The sequence below is a fragment of the Papaver somniferum genome, chromosome 1 (genome assembly GCF_003573695.1).
Source record: "Papaver somniferum cultivar HN1 chromosome 1, ASM357369v1, whole genome shotgun sequence".
In the NCBI taxonomy this organism is placed as follows: domain Eukaryota; kingdom Viridiplantae; phylum Streptophyta; class Magnoliopsida; order Ranunculales; family Papaveraceae; genus Papaver; species Papaver somniferum.
In genome coordinates, this window is record NC_039358.1 from 166,613,402 (window position 1) to 166,629,012 (window position 15,611).

The following is a 15,611-nucleotide window of genomic DNA, read 5'->3' on the forward strand; positions in this document are numbered from 1 at the left end:
TCTGCAAATAGATTAATTCTAGTGTGTCATTCGTCAACAGAATTCCTAAAAAATAATATGTTACATCTCACTACTCCCTTCCATGGCTGATCCTCAGCTGGATTCCATGGATTAGTAATAGATAACCATTTTTTTTCATTACTCCGTTCCCTGAATCCCCAGCTGGATTCCATGGATTATTAATAGATACTCAACTCATTTTATTACTCCGTTTCATGAATAATTCTCAGCTGAATTTCATGAATTAGTAATAAATACTCAAGTAATTTTTATTACTACGTTTCATGAATTATTCTCGGCTGAATTTCATGAATTAGTAATAAGTATTCAACAATCGGGCGTCCGGGCCATCACCGAGTAAGCCCCGAGAAAATGGTGCAAGTGTACTTGAAAATAACGCACGAACGAGCGCCTGAACGCACGAACGAGCATTCAAAAATATGGACGAACGGGAGCTTATGAAGGAAAATAATATTAAATAAAATAAACAAGAGGCACGGTAACGGGCCCACCGGCCGGCCGGTCCCCCTCTTCCGTTATTTTATTTATTTTAATTTATTATTTCCCTCATCTTATGAAGACTCTATCATTTGAGAAACTCTCTCGTTTGAGCGAGACTCTTAGTTTCTCCATACTTTCATCAAACAAAAATAAGGAAAGGTGTCACGGGAGCGGGTCACCTAGCCGGCCGGCCATGCCCTAGACGTGGCCGGTCCCACACCTTGCAATTCCTTATTTTCTGATATTATTATTTCCTTCATCTCATGAAACTCCATCGTTTGAGCGAAAACCCTAGTTTTTCAATATTTTCTCAAATATTGCTCAAACCATGAAAAAAGCCAAAAAGTCAAATGGTCACATGACCGACTAGGTTTCTCACGTCAAAGTTAAAATATTATTATTTTAATATTCCCAAAATATTGGTCGCACGAGCAAAGTTCTACTTGCTCATTCGAGCAAAATCGAGAGTTTCAGTCAAGATCAAACTCTTTTGAAAATCCAAAATATTGCTCAAACGCGCACCAGAAAATACCAAAACTCTCAGGACTGAGACACGGGAAGTATGGTGAAACATGCATGTGACCTTGACCGACCAAGGTCGCCCCTTAGGCTTGCAAGGAGCCGGTCCCACACTCTTTCATAATTTTGACCTAATTATTTCTCAACAATGCATATTGGGTCCAAACTCTCTCCAACCAACTTGGAATTTGCTCAATCGACCACCAGCTGGTCCCACGACCACCAAGGGCCGGTCGCATGACCTCTTGGTCGGTCCCCCATCTCTCCATAATTATATTTTATTACCTAACTCTCGCACGAGCACTATTTTAGTAAATGATTAAACCAGCATTTGATCATCCTTTCACCAACTGGTCAACAAAGGACTTTGGTGCATGCTCACTCGAGCACTTGGGCGCTACATGGTCGACCATCATCCCATGTAGCCGGTCCCTCCTTCACTCAGTGATTTATTTTTAATAAATCATTTCTTGAAAAAAAATTGATCAAAATTAGGGTTTCGAACAAATGCTCTGCAAATCATAATTCTGAGCGAGTTCAAACCCTAATAATTTTATGTTGATCCAGAAATCAACATCCATCTTAATTATATAATATTCGGTCCAGCTATTAATATTTTAATTAATATTTTATTTGGTCATGCTACCAATAATTCATCGAATGACCAATATTTGCTCAGATCCTCGAATACTGATTCAATTATCAATATTTAGTAATTCATAAAATGAGCAATATTTGCTCAGATGCTCGAATATTGATTCAACTATCAATATTCAGTAATTTATCGAATGAGCAATACTTGCCCAGATGATCGAATATTGATTCAACTATCAATATCCAGTAATTTATCGAATGAGAAATACTTGATCAGATGCTCGAATATTGATTCAACTATCAATATACAGTAACTTATCGAATGAGCAATACTTGCTCAGATGCTCTAATATTGACCCCACTATAAATATTCAACAATTCATCATACGAGCAATATTTGCTCAGACTATCAATATTCATTATGTTGACTCAACTATCAATATAATTCATTCGAGAACTATACTTACCTGCAGACATGTTCAATTCATGAATCCTAGAGCATTCAAAAATCATGATCGACTGAACAATACTTAGACTCATTGTCTAATCAAGTCAACGACTGACTAATCAAATACACGTCTGCTTTGCAAACTCCACGTTCATGAGACATCAATCACGTCACATGAGGGATATTAATTAGGGTTTTGGTCTAGAGGCCTACGACACGTGTGTTTATCCATGATGAGAAATGTGAGTAAGTCGTGCAAGAAGTTGAGGGAGTTAGCAAAGTAGTGGGTGGACGATCAACCAACCCTCTCACATATGAGGAACTGGTGCAACCACGATTTCCCACTTTCCCACTCTTTCACTCGAACAACCGTCACACTTACTGGAGATCAATGTGTCTACTATTCTGGCAATATTAATAAGTCTCTGAATCCACGATTGAACAACAAAAGAATTCTGATTCGAGCAATCACTCTAAAGAATTCAATAAATCGACCACAACTTATTCGAACTCAACAGTTCATAGAAAATTTGCAGAAGACTTCATCATCATCCACAATCCTTGATCATCATTGATCCTACACACTTCTCAGCTTCCCTCCTACAAATCAACCCTCTTCCCTCTTTGTGACCGAATTGACTTTGGAACGACCATTGTCTTGGTTTAGGCCGGAGTCCTACATATTGATCTCTCGAACTCAAAGCACTCCCGTGCGGTGCATCTGTTTGAGGATATGCAGTTTTCTCGGTTGAGGAGCCTCCGTCCGCACGTCGTCTCTCCGTTCCCTAAAAACCAGCAGATCGTTTTTCCCCAACAACAGATTAGCGACTACATTGGGAGATTAATCTCTCGGATGCAATATCAATTCATCAAAATGGTTGATCTCAGGTCAGGTTCAGTTACAAATCCTAACCCAAACAGTGCTAGCACTAGAAACAATAATGGTGGTACTTCAGTCACTGTTCCCGTTTCCAACAACGACACTACTGATACTACCCCTCAAATCAACAATAGCAGTATTCATGCTGAAACCAACATTGGTACATGCAACAATACTCTCTTCGGCCGAGCTCCTGAAGAAATCAAAGAAGATCTACCTACCATAGCCGATCTCATGAAGGTTCAGGAAATTCTTGCCAAGAATCAAACATGGCGGCAACACAGAAAAAGTTGTGCACCTATCTCAAGATTCTGATAGACAAGCTGTCGTCTAAGCAAACTCATCCCCAACGCCAGTCAGACAAAGGAAGAGCTAAGGAAACATCCTCAATTGCTGATCCTGAAATCTCCCCAATCCACATCGTGGAAGATGAAGAAGTCTGCAATGACCCACCAGCAAGGGAATAAACCAGTTTCATCACTCGAGAAGATTTTGAGCGCTTTCTAGAGGATCATGGAAAAGACAAAACATCATCTGTCCATCGTCACCAACCTCCATATCCTTCTACTATACAGAGAGTTCCTCTTCCAAAAGGTTATAATTCGCCAACGTTCATACTGTATGATGGAACAGGCAATACTCGAGAACATGTCTCTCGGTTTTTGGAATCATCGATCGAGCAAGAGTACAACCATGTTGTGCGCTTGAAGGAGTTTTCAAAATACTTAACCGGCAGAGCATACACATGGTACAACAACATCTCTCCAAGAAGCATCACTAGTTGGGGAGAATTGATTAATGTTTTCTATAGAAAGTACTTCTTCGTTTCAGGACAGGTCACCCTCTCAGACCTGGGAATAATGTTTCAGAGGAACAATGAACATCCCAATGATTACGTGAAAAGGTTCAGAGTCCAAGCTTTATCGTGATCCGAATGTCACTGAACAACAAATCATAGACTTGTGCATCAACGGAATCAACCCGGTCTACAGAGCTTTACTAGAAATAGACTTTCTCAGAACTTCATGAAGCAGCCAAACGATCAGCGACTACTGCGCCTGATTTACTGGAAAGAGCAAAGTCTGCAAAGGTCGAGGAACCTCGTAGTAGTACCTTCAACAAACGTTATTGCTGAAAGAATGAAAGGAAAGCCGACACACGTCATCAGAACGCTTCTCCAATATCCCAGGCTCCTCCGAAGGCGCAAAGAAAAGATAACCAATCCTGAAATGCACAAACCTCGACCCGACATCAACGAACGGGGAAAATGATCAGACAGACTCAAACTTCCCTCTTCTCATGAAAGAGTGATCGAGTTACTGGAAGTATGGGTTCAAGATGGTGCAATCAAATTTTCGTTCATCAGGAGAAAGCCAACTGAAGAAGAAATGGAGAATCCCAGGTACTGTCGCCTTCATAGGTTCATCAATCATCCAAGAAGTGACTGCAATATTTTGAAGCGCATCTTCAAAGAGAAGGTTGAGCCATAATAACTTTAACTGGGGACTGAAGGAGTACATAGAACCCTCTCCCAATCAAGACCTGCACTCTCTCTGAACAACCTATGAAAAAGGCAGTTCAATCCTTGGTCGAACATATATGTGAATTACTCTATCTGTTGAAGGCTGAAAGGAGAGACATGTTCACATCACTGAATCACATCGTGTCAGCAAGTCCATTCCGGAAATACTTCCCGAGCCTCCAGCCACAGACAAAGAGATGTACGACTTGGGACTGCTTACCATAGTCAATCTCAGAATAAACATATTTGGAAGAATGTTGATCGATGCTGACACCGCCATCAACAACATTCCACTGAAAACCATCAGATCCACATGAATTACTCGAAAAGAAGCTACTCATGATCCCATCTCAATCAGAGACCACGAAGGAACGCTCAGAGATGCTTATGGATATATCACTTTCAAAGTGAAAATAGGTTCAACCTGGACAGAAACCAAGTTTCACATAATCAGGAAGATCCAAAATATTACACGATCCTCGAAGAGCGTGGATCTACGCTGAAAAGATGGCTACTGACAGAGCGTCTTTGGTTTCACATCTCTCCAACGAAGAAAGTTCTGATCCTGAAGATTTGACGGACGTTCTATCATCAGAGCACTTGGAATAATTTCGAACTTCGACGAGGTTCAAACAAGAACCTGCAAAAGATTCATAGACATTCATCAAGAGGTTCCGCACTCAGGAAAGTTTTATTCCTCCCATTCTATGTCATTTATTTCCTCACATGCTATCCTAGTATGAGGACTCAATTCTTCTAGCAACTTTGCTATTGCAAAACGTCATGAATGGGTAGCTTTAACACATTCATATTTTACCAAGTGGTTGAATCTGACACCTCTCTGAATCGAGCATCTCACTGTGACATTCATTACTGAGATTATGTCCAAGCTTGGAAAAGAACACTTTGGGCGTTTCTCCATAGCCTTGCAGGAGTTTCCATGTGTGCCAAAAAATCAGAAAGTCTACACAAGTGTTGAATCCCACTAACGCAACGAAAGGAATGCTAAATCAACAAAAGATACTCGATATCGGGACGGTCAAGCCTAAGACATTCGACGCTTAAGGAGTGTGAGGCTTCAACGCTCAAGCATCTAAGGTTTGAAGCATTTAGGATTTTTTTCTTAACATATCCATTATTTTCAATTTCTCCTTGTATTAATCAATTGAATCTATCAAACCAAAAGAAAATCCCTACAACTGTCAATCATATCTACTTCTCCAAGGCCAACTGAAAGTCAAAAACCTCTCATCTATGAGTGCTACATTCTTCAGAAGCCTTCAAACTGTACTCCCAATCAAAGAGTACACCTTCGATAATGACGCCTCTAGCTTCAACACAAATATCTCGACGATGACACACTGATTCAGCACCAGCACGATCAAAGTGTAACTGAATTACAATCGATAAGTCTTCATTATCCCATGATAATACTTCTGAAGCATATGCAACATCATTCATCCATGGATGACACAAACTCCTTCAACATACACTGGGGACTTGATCTTACTGGAGAAATCGATTCAAATCTATTTCAATAAATGTTATCCACATAACAAGTTATTGCAACCTGATGTGATTCCATGAAACTTCATCAACGAGAACTCTCTACATCACAAGTCCCTGCACGAATGAGGAACTTCCTATCTTCACCAATCACATCCAGAATGAAGACTACTGTTGTTATCTACTGCAACAACGTCGACTCACTGATGAAGCCAGTTCATAGTAAAATCATACTTGAAAAAGTGGGGGTACAACAACCACACCCAATATTGCGCTTAGCAATCTGTATGGACAAACTCTAATATACTTTCTAGAGAATCAACTAGACAGTCAGACCTCAATCTAGATAAAAAGTATATCAAAGAGTTTATATCTCAATCTCTCGATTTGATATATACTCAAGCAAATTGAAATCTGCGAGTCTTTATCAAATACTAGAGAGATAACTTGGATGGTACCAAAGACCAATATCCAAGTGTCAATCAATATAAATCAACAACCAAAAGGTCGGATATTCTAATTGATTGAACAACGCACAACCTGTGATATTTCAATTATATAACAAAATATAATGCGGAAAAGAAATAACATAGACACCAAAATTTTGTTAACGAGGAAACCGCAAATGCAGAAAAACCTCGGAAAAGAAATAACATAGACATTGTATTAAGCCGCTACAGACACTAGCCTACTCCAAATTAACTTCGGTCTGGACTGTAGTTGAACCCAAATCAATCTCACACTGATCCAAGGTACAGTTATGCTCCTACGTCTCTGATCCCAGCGGGATGCTACGTACTTGATTCCCTTAGCTGATCTCACCCACAAGTAAGAGTTGCTACGACCCAAAGTCGAAGACTTTAATAAACAAATATGTATCCACGAATATACCTACGAGTTTTATTCCGTCTTTTGATAAATCAAGGTGAACATGAACCAATTGATAAACCAGACTTATATTCCCGAAGAACAACCTAGTATTATCAATCACCTCATAATAATCTTAATCGACGCAGCGAAAAAAGATATTGCGGAATCACAAACGATGAGACGAAGTGTTTGTGATTTCTTTTATATCTTGCCTATCGAAGATATCATTCTCATACCAATTATTACAATTGTACTCGTACGATAGAAACAACAAGATCAGATCACACAACTACAAGAAAGTAGTATCGGTCTGGCTTCACAATCCCAATGAAGTCTTTAAGTCATTAACCTGGTTTAGAAGAAAAAACCAAAGGTTAAAGGAGAATCGACTCTAGCTTAGCACAACTAGTATCACACAGAAGGTGTAGGGATTAGGTTTCCCAGTTGCTAGAGTTCTCCCTTATATACTCTTTCAAATCAGGGTTTGCAATCAGTGTTAGCTTGGTAACAAAGCATTCAATATTCACCTTTAGATGAAAACCTGATTAGATTCAAGATAATACTTTCAACCGTTAGATCGAAAAGTAGCTTGTTACACACAAATGAAATGCACGTTTCTAGGCTTGTGTAACCGTACCTAAACTTGTACATTTGTTGGTTCAACAATAGTTAACCAAATGGTTAGCCATATGATCACTTTAATAACAACCATATTCATCTTCACCATAACTAGTTCAAGTGACTCAAATGAACTAGTTAGAGAGTTGTTTAATTGCAAGGAAATCTTATGTAACTACACAAGACACAATCGAAGCAAAAACGATTTGATTTACTCGAATTGGTTCATGAACTATATAGACACGGTTTGCAATTTGCATTCCTTAGTTTATATAAGAATAAGTTCACAAACATCGTTTTTAGATATAACCTACTCAAGTTCGTGGACTGGGTTCGCGGACTTAAGTTCCCGGACGGAGTTCACAAACTCCAACAGAATTTCTCGGGTCGAGAACTTCCGCCAGTTCGCGGACTTGGCTCACGCCACCATCCCGGTTCTCTTGATCAACAAAGTTCGCAAACTTCAGTTCAAGGAATAAAGACTTATACATATATGGGTTTCCACAACAATGCTTATATCCTCCAATGGTTATATCATATAAACTCTCATTTCAATCATTGAAACATTCTTAGAGGACGTTGATATTCTATAGTTGTTGTTCACAAACTATTTTTCATCAAAGTAAGCAATTTTCAAAGTGATTGAAACTTGTCATGACTTTCGTCACTAGGTAAAGATGAACTTGGCTAAAGCGAAAGCTTACCAACACATATTTCGAGAAATAGATAGGCGAGATAAACTCGGCTCGAAATAGCAAATGTGTATAATCTAAGTCTATATAGCAAAACGACTTTTGTCTCAAGATAGGAGATAAATAAACTTTCGAGTGATAGATAAGTTCAAGTCTCCACAGACCTTTTAGTCGATGAAGATCCACCGGTTCCTTGAGTAGTCCTTCGCCTTGTATGATGATTGTCATGGAGTTCTTGAGCTCAACTACACTTTATATCCTAGTCCGAGACCTTAGCTATAATAGACTAGAAATCAAGACTTATAGTTTTGATCACTAACATTGACAAACATGCTTGAGATAGCAACGCATGCGAGTTCGACCGAGAAATGCTCTAACAATCTCCCCCTTTGTCAATTTTAGTGACAAAACTATAAAAACATATGGAATACAAAAAATAAATAAATTAACTTTTGTAGCTCCTATTCCACATGTCTAATCTTCAACAATACTTGAAATCTTCGTCACTTCCAAGTACTCCAATGATCCCAAAGGTTGTAAGTTCAGCATCATCGTTGTTGAAAATCCGTATCTATAACAACGAGAAAACAAGAGTTCTCAATCATTGTTATACAGTGTCATAGTATCATTACACATCGTCAAAGTTCAATTGTATCACAACTTCGACAACAATACTATGGTGATATGTATCACTCCCCCTTAGTCAATACTCCATCTCACATGGAAACCACTCCCTCTTACATAATGATCCGAAAACCATATGTATTTGTAGTGTGAACTACATATTAATTCTCCCCCTTTTTGTCAATAAAATTGGCAAAGATACAAGAACGGGATCCTAATGAAATTTCCGAAAGAGACATTTCATGACCAAAAGAAAGAAACACATATCATCTTATTTAGATGCAATCATATAGCCGAAGAAAATGCATTCATCAAGGAGTTTATAAAGATACAAGATAACCCCTACAATATTCCACAGTCGCACTCCCCACAAAGATTTGGCAATTAAGGACAAGTTTAATTAAGAACTCTCCCCCATAATATGCCATTCTCAAAGGAACAACAAGAGCGACCTTAATTTCGAAAGAAAAGAAGGATTTCTTTGGACATAACAAATCACATACAAGTATGAATTTGAATCCAAAATACTCATTTAAATTAACCACAAGAGAACCCATGATTAATTTAATCGAAAATGCTCAACATAAGTGAACTTATGGAGACTCAAAAATATACAATTAGATTAATCACAAGAAAACCCATAATTAATCTAATCGAAATACACAACCAAACTAATCACAAAAGTAATCAATTTAATTGGTCATGTTCATCATAAGAAAACTTACGGAGCAACAACTAAACAACCAAACAGGATGATTAATTTAGTTGAATATGCTCGACATAAAGTACCTCACGGAACAACAACTAAGCTACTCATAAAAATAATCAACTTGGCCGTTTTAGTGCTCAACATAAGACACTTTACAGAGCCTCACAGTAATACATAAATATATGGATCAGGGAAGATCAATACTGCGGAATACACATGATTCATTCTATTTTCCATCATTATTTGCATAACGACATTCAATAGAGATAATCCTTGCAAACAAAATATTTTAACCTATCTTCCATCAATAACTGACATAATAGGCTTAAATTTTGTATTTGTCAAAAGTCTATTCATTCTTTTATCAATACATGCATATCGACATACGAAAGACTTTACTTTTGACAAGGTATGGGACAATCATAGTTCACGGACGCAAACACACATATACTATAACAATATTGCAATATATAAAACCATAAAGATTAAAACTGCAAAAATCATCTTCCAAACAAATTTAGAATTTAAACCAATAAATCTAAAAACATGAAGATGAAAACGTTTAACATAGCTATGTGTAATCACAATAATGGCTATTCCACACTCTAGTTATTCTTCTAACAAAAACAAGAAAATAGAAGATTTACTAGGCAATAAGACCTTTGAATAATTCCTTATCGTCCGCGAACTCCTTGTTATCAATAACCATTGGGACATAAGGTTCATTAAGGTAGGAGTTTATATCAATAAACCTTCTTGGCTGATGCTGTCAAACCATGGCCTTCTGAATCTCATGAGTCTTATACACAAAAGCCTTTATTTGTTGAATCTCCTTTCGCATCTCCTTCAACTCTTCAAGAGCATCAGAAAACTTCTAAGAGTTTGAAGGAACGGATCTTGGCTTCCTCACATTCCTTCTCTTTCTTTTCAAGGTAGGAGATAACGGAGATTTCTCTTTTTCCTTCATGATTGATGGCTTAACAATCATCTTAACATCTTTTCCATCAAAAGACATCACGCTTGGAGTATCCATAACGTATGGGTTTGTGAGAGGCAATCACAAATTGAACTCAACAAGTAGTCTTGAGATAAAAAAAGAGGTTTTGAGGAAGGAAAAATGAATGTAGGGTTTCGAAACCTTTAAACAGGTTCATACACGTCCAACTCACAACCCTATAAAGAGTAGAATTGTCGATAATAACCCTCTTTCGTTGATAGACAGGGAAGAACAAAAACTAAGAAAAGAAGAGAAAAAAAAAACTTTTCCTAAAGCCTGAGAGGTACAAAATCATTGTCACTTTTGATCAGGCACATGAGACAAGATTTCCAAAACAACACAATCAAGTTGCGTTGCAGTGAACAACAATTTGTCCACTATTTTCCTCTTGAGAGGAATCCACAGACCTCTGTCTATCAAAACGACTCGACCATCATTTATTCTCTAATGGTCTTGGTTTATTCTTGGAAACTAACTTCTTAGACTAAGATAAAATCCTACATACCTCAGCGGTCTTCTGAGCAAGTTTAAGCTTATTTTCTAATTGATTTGCTCTTCGTTGAAGTTTGTTGACGTGCCTCAATTGGTGTTTGTACTTATAACACTTTGAAAGTTCATGACCCTTTAGAGAACAATACGACCACGTCAAACTAGGATAAACGCCAGGCTTCTGAGGTGTGCACGCAGCTAGACACATGGTGGAACCTGAAACATTACAAACAGAGTTTCCAAGAAATGGGTCAATTTTTTCTTCCAGATTAGTTGGGTTTTCTTCTGAAAGAATATCGAGATTGATGTATGTGTTGCTACAGATATCAAAATCAATATTTTCACCAAGAAGTGAAACACTTGATTTCTCGTCTTCATTAGAATCATAGTTGTCAGACATTTCATCAAGAGTTGCAACAAGACCTTTGTTCCCGGTGTATTTTCTACGATTTGGGCACTCGTTCGCAAAATGACCAAATCCCTTACACTTAAAGCACTGAGGCATATCCTCATCATCAGTTTCATCTGTTTCCCTATTTTTAGGAGGAATACGATTATGAGGTTTAACTGATGCTTTAGGCTTATCTCTGGAGAATTGTTTACTTCTCTTCAACAGAATATCTCTAAACTGTCTTGTGATCATCGAGACCGACTTGTCAAGATCTTCATCTGATGAATCTGTCTCAGAGTGATCATCTTCAGAGATATACACTTTTTTACTCTTATCAAGTAATTTAGTGTCCTTTTGTGCTTTGAACGCAACATCCTTAGTTTTGGATGAATCTTCGTGATCAAAGATCTTAAGCTTCCCAACCAGCGTATTTCTGAAGATATTATCAAGGTTATTTCCCTCAATGATGGCATGCTTCTTAGAATCGTATCTAGATGGCAGCGATCTGAGAATTTTCATCATAATGTCCTTCTCAAGAATAGTCTTACCCAATGCAAAAGATGCATTAACAATTTCAGACACTTTGTGATTAAACTCATCAAATGTATCTTCATCTGCCATACGAAGGTTTTCCCAATTGGAATTAAGGTTTTGAAGCCTAGCTTCGTTTTCACTGGAGTTACCTTCGAATACGGTTTCTAAGGTATCCCACGCATCTTTAGACCTCATGCAATTTGACACATGGTGCTGAAGATTTGGGGTAATAACATGTATGATGGCATTCAAACCGTCGGAATTTTGCTTTGCAGTATTTATCTCGGCAGGGGTGTATTCACTAATATCTTTGGGAACGTTTACATCTCCAACTGCTACGACGGGAGCATTATAGCCATTAACAACATATACCCATGATTGAAAATCACGTGCTTGAAGAAAATCTCCCATAACAATTTTCCATCATAAGTAATTAGAGCCATCGAAGACTGGTGGTACGTTAATTGAGATAACACCTATGTCCATAGAGTCAGATCGCTACAAACACAGACTTGTAAGGTCTTAAACGTGTTTGCCTGCTCTGATACCAATTGAAAAAGTGGGGGTACAATAACCACACATAATATTTCACTTAGCAATCTGTATGGACAAACTCCAATATACTTTCTAGAGAATCAAATAGACAGTCAGACTCAATCTAGATAAAAAGTATATCAAAGAGTTTATATCTCAATCTCTCGATTTGATATATACTCAAGCAAATTGAAATCTGCGAGTCTTTATCAAATACTAGAGAGATAACTTGGATGGTACCAAAGACCAATATCCAAGTGTCAATCAATTTAAATCAACAACCAAAAGGTCGGATATTCTAATTGATTGAACAACACAACCTGTGATATTTAAATTATATAACAAAATATAATGCGGAAAAAAAATAACACAGACACCATAATTTTGTTAACGAGGAAACCGCAAATGCAGAAAAACCCCGGGACCTAGTCCAGTTTGAACACACACTGTATTAAGCCGCTACAGACACTAGCCTACTCCAAATTAACTTCGGTCTGAACTGTAGTTGAACCCCAATCAATCTCACACTAATCCAAGGTATAATTATGCTCATACGTCTCTGATCCCAGCAGGATGCTACGTACTTGATTACCTTAGCTGATCTCACCCACAACTAAGAGTTGCTACGACCCAAAGTCGAAGACTTTAATAAACAAATCTGTATCACACAGAAAAGTCTATGGTAATGGATAAATCCGTCTCCCACGAATGTACCTACAAGTTTTGTTCCGTCTTTTGATAAATCAAGGTGAACATGAACCAAATGATAAACCGGACTTATATTCCCGAAGAACAGCCTAGTATTATCAATCACCTCACAATAATCTTAATCGACGCAGCGAAAAAAATATTGCGGAATCACAAACGATGAGAAGAAGTGTTTGTGATTTCTTTTATATCTTGCCTATCGGAGATATCAATCGCAAGCCAATTATTACAATTGTACTCGTACGATGGAAACAACAAGATCAGATCACACAACTACAAGAAAGTAGTATCGGCCTGGCTTCACAATCCCCATGAAGTCTTTAAGTCGTTAACCTGGTTTAGAAGAAGAAACCAAAGGTTAAAGGAGAATCGACTCTAGATTAGCACAACTAGTATCACAGAAGGTGTGGGTATTAGGTTTCCCAGATGCTAGAGTTCTCCCTTATATAGTCTTTCAAATTAGGGTTTTCAATCAATGTTAGCTTGGTAACAAAGCATTCAATATTTACCGTTAGATGAAAACCTGATTAGATTCAAGCTAATATCTTTCAACCGTTAGATCGAAAACTAGCTTATTACACACAAATGAAATGCACGTTTCTAGGCTTGTGTAACCGTACCCAAACTTGAACATTTGTTGGTTCAACAATAGTTAACCAAATGGTTAGCCATATGATCACTTTCATATCAACCATATTCTTCTTCACCATAACTAGTTCAAGTGACTCAAATGAACTAGTTAGAGAGTTGTTCAATTGCAAGGAAATCTTATGTAACTACACAAGACACAATCGAAGCAAAAACGATTTGATTCACTCGAATCGGTTCATGAACTATATAGCCACGGTTTGAAATTTGCATTCCTTAGTTTATATAAGAATAAGTTCACAAATATCGTTTTTAGATATAACCTACTCAAGTTCGCGGACTTAAGTTCCCAGACGGAGTTCACAAACTCCAGCAGAATTTCTCGAGTCGAGAACTTCCGCCAGTTCGCTGACTAGGTTTGTGGACTTGGCTCATGCCACCATTTCGGTTCTCTTGATCAACAAAGTTCGCAAACTTCAGTTCAAAGAATAAGGACTTATACATATATGTGTTTCCACAACAATGCTTATATCCTCCAATGGTTATATCATCTAAACTCTCATTTCAATCATTGAAACATTCTTAGGGGACGTTGATATTCTATAGTTGTTATTCACAAACTCTTTTTTGTCAAGGTAAGCAATTTTCAAAGTGATTGAAACTTTTCATGACTTTCGTCACTGGGTAAAGATGAACTTGGCTAAAGCGAAATCTTACCAACACATATTTCGAGAGATAGATAGGCGAGATAAACTCGACTCGAAATAGCAAATGTGTATAATCTAAGTCTATATAGCAAAACGACTTTTGTCTCAAGATAGGTGATAAATAGACTTTTGAGTGATAAATAAGTTCAAGTCTCCACATACCTTTTAGTCGATGAAGATCCACCAGTTTTTTGAGTAGTCCTTCGTCTTATATGATTATTGCCATGGAGTTCTTGAGCTCAACTATGCTTTCTATCCTAGTCCGAGACCTTAGCTATAGTAGACTAGAAATCAATACATAGTTTTGGTCACTAACATTGACAAACATGCTTGAGATAGCAACGCATGCAAGTTCGACCGAGCAATGCTCTAACAATACTGTTTAGGAGAATTCCGGTTGAACTCCCAATACACCTTCATCTTAGGGATGCTCAACCCACCAACTAGTTCGTGAATGTAAAAGGCTCACTGGATGGAGGAGCAAATGCTATGTCGATAATCATGGTTTTAGCCTTTTCGGTCTCTGGAGCAACTCTGACCATAGTATCGACACCAACAAGGATATCCATAGGAACTCCTTCCATGGTCTCAACATCAACAACGGTCTCAGGAGCAATATCCTCATGACAGGGCTTCATCAACTAACTATTCTTTGAAGTGTTACACATGAAGCAGACTTCTCCAAGAACTAATGATTCATATCAAGATGTGTATACATGATAACATGTTCACATGAAAGTCTTCCCAAAACTTGCACGACTGGTGGGAACAATCCAAAGTCTTCTACACGATGTCCTCATCACCTCTACAAATGAGATACAACACACTTCAGACCATGGGTTTACAAAAACGTACCAATGGGTAAGGAATCGGACAATGCTTCCTCAATCAAAGATGTTCGTGTATGTATCTTCTACAACATACCAAAAGGGAACGTCAATCGGACATATGAGCAGAAAGATATGGCTTCCACACTCATGTTTATGGAATCTGGAAATTTGCACGGGATTACAAGTTATGAATGTGCATGCGTCATTGAAATCCATAGAATCTCCAAACTGAAGGATTCTTTTTGCATATGATTCCTCATTCTCTTAGCTTCAAAAGTTTGGGTCAAGCACCGAATTCTAACGTCGTATGAGGTTCATACAGCTTCCAGAGCATACAACATGCAAGCAAC